This window comes from Nicotiana attenuata, unplaced genomic scaffold, assembly GCF_001879085.1.
Source record: "Nicotiana attenuata strain UT unplaced genomic scaffold, NIATTr2, whole genome shotgun sequence".
In the NCBI taxonomy this organism is placed as follows: Eukaryota; Viridiplantae; Streptophyta; class Magnoliopsida; order Solanales; family Solanaceae; genus Nicotiana; species Nicotiana attenuata.
This window is the reverse complement of record NW_017691854.1, coordinates 408-2925: the sequence shown is the minus strand read 5'-3', so window position 1 is coordinate 2925 and position 2518 is coordinate 408. Positions and strand designations below refer to the sequence as shown.

The window sequence follows — 2518 nt, the reverse complement described above, 5'->3', positions numbered from 1 at the left end:
GGGGGGGGGGGGGGTGAGAATGGGTAGCACAATTTCCCATGTTCGGAACAACCCGGCTATTTTGACTTCCACTCTAAAACGTTCTAACTCTAGGTGAAGTTGATGATATGGCTATTAAGTAGGTTCCAGTGGTATTGAAACATGATTCTTCCACTCAATACGTTGAGAGCTTTGTTTGTAATAAGCTAATATTTCTCCTGTTTAGTGACTAAAATTTTCTTATCAAAGAGTTCCTATATTTACATATAGAAAAAAAAAGAGAACGTTCATATAAATTGCATTGCCCGCTATGTTGCATAGATTCTTGGAGTATGTCCTGCTCTTGATATATTGGAAATATGCAATAGTATAACTACTCTTCTAGAATCCAACATAACAATATATTATTCTTTAAGAGTGGTGCTCCTTGCATGTTGTTTGAGCTCCTAAAGAACCGAAGGAATTAGAATGTCGACATGACACCTTTGTCAGTGACAAGATTCTTACCCAATTTGGTCAACATTCAACGGGTTCTTCGACCAACGAAAGCTGAAACTGCTAAGACGAAGACAGATGAAATGAAGTCCTGTGAGGAAGAAGACAGATGAAAGACGAGGGATACAGCAACTTTCTGGCAAGTTCGTCTCTCTGTTTGTGCTTCAATGTTGTCATCTCTCTTCCTCTTCTTTCATTTGAACGCAAACAGAGATTCCATAGATTGACTGGGATGTGTAAAGCAGTTAACTCAAACAGTGAAGAGTGACTGCACCAAAGTTAGGATTTTTGTTGTTTGGTATTAATGGACTGGGTTTGTGAAAGTGGGTTTTAAAACATATTTCAGAGAATTGCATTATATGGGCCAACACAAATAAGTTTGGGCCACAGTGTTCATTATTTTCTTTGTTATTATCAAGTCCAAGAAGAAACAAAATAAGCTGGTTACCACTTGAACAACTAAAAAATATATCTTTGTTTCGGCATAACTTACTTAACTAAATCACACTGAATTTGATTGAAATTTTTAACTGAAGCTTGACTTACTTTTCTACCAATGCAAATAAGTAATAGTCAAATATTTCATACTAATGTATTCATTACCCATATCCCAGCACTCATACCCATTCTCTTCTCCACACCCTGAATCGTAAAATCTATAAGAAGACAAATCGACTTCTAGATATGCACCAGTCTTACCTGTAACATAGATTGCCAGTTCGAATGCGCCAAAAATTTAGATCATTACTGGGAGAACAGTTTATTCTTTCACCGGCAGCATTCTAGAGAACCATCACTCAGAATACATTAGAAAATGCCGATGATCTCTTACATGGACAGATATAAATCATCTAGTATAAAAGGAAATTAGAGAAAGGAAGCTTAAAGGAACACTGAGCAAGTCAGCATAGCCATAGTCTATGGTAACTCTGTGGTGTTTGGTTTCTTTTGGTCATTAAGCCCCTCAATCAGATTAGGTCCCACATAGCCTGTTGTCCCTTTTCTCTATTAGTTTGCATGTCAGATGTTACTTAGGTTGTCGATGAATCAGGATCCAATTGTGGAGCTGCATCCGAAATGCATCAAGAAGATGGTCACAAGTAATGATACATCTATATTCCTGCTTAAGCGTGTTTGAACTCCTAGAAGCCCAAAGAAGGTTTCCTCCTCTTTTTTGCCGGTTAGCAGTAGTTCTGCAAATGATTAGAGCTGATAATTTTGGCAAAAAACGTTCCTCGTGATTCAGTGCTTTTATGTGCAACGAGACAGGATACAACATTAACCAAATACTGTTTTATAAATCAGATACTGTTTATAGTAGATGTGTGATCGTGATCCCTTACTTCTCTTTGATGAAAAAGTACCTAGTTATTGGAAAGAAAGAAAAGCCAAATGCTGTGATAAGCAGTGTAGGATAGTCAGAGTGACATCAAATTCAGTGTTAAAAAGAATTTGCCGCTCCTATTATTTTATTATGAACTCTCTTTTTCTGCTTTTAAATTTAACAGGACTATAGCAAACATGGATATCAAACTGGACTTTGTTCCTCCCTCATTCATCAATTTTGTTTCAAGGCAGCTCGTAGGTGCTGGTTTCAAGCTTTATAAAAAGGTTAATGCCAGTTCAGTTCACACTTCTGTTTCTGATTTTTCTTTTTGTTAAATACGATTATCTGATAAAATCAATATTTATCTTCTCTGGATAATAATTATAATATACTATTTTTCTTGCAGGAAGTAGCTTCAGTAGTCAAAGGTGACGAAGATTTTCAGCAACGCGTCTAAAAGATCCACTATATGCTAGAGTACGGAAAGCTCTTTATTCAGATAATATAAGTAATGGCAATGCGGCTTTGGAACTGCTAGACCTAAAGAAAGATGTCTGTCGGCTTGATGAAGAGAAAGAAATGGCAATGGGGCTTTAGAATTGGAAGAGTTGAAGGAAGACACGTGTGTTAATCTTGATGAAGGGTCAAGTGAGACTTTGGGACTGCAAAAAGAGTTCAAGAAAGATGCATCTCTTCAACTTAATGAACGGACAAGAG

At 36.9% G+C, this 2518-nt stretch overlaps 1 long non-coding RNA gene across 1 annotated transcript; it reads left to right on the top strand.

Annotated features, from left to right (window-relative positions):
• Positions 1-17: 17 nt before the first annotated feature.
• Positions 18-2242, top strand: LOC109222533. Its single transcript, XR_002067422.1, has 3 exons — positions 18-617; positions 1983-2085; positions 2208-2242. It is a non-coding gene; the product is annotated as an uncharacterized LOC109222533 (long non-coding RNA).
• The last annotated feature ends 276 nt before the right edge of the window (positions 2243-2518 follow it).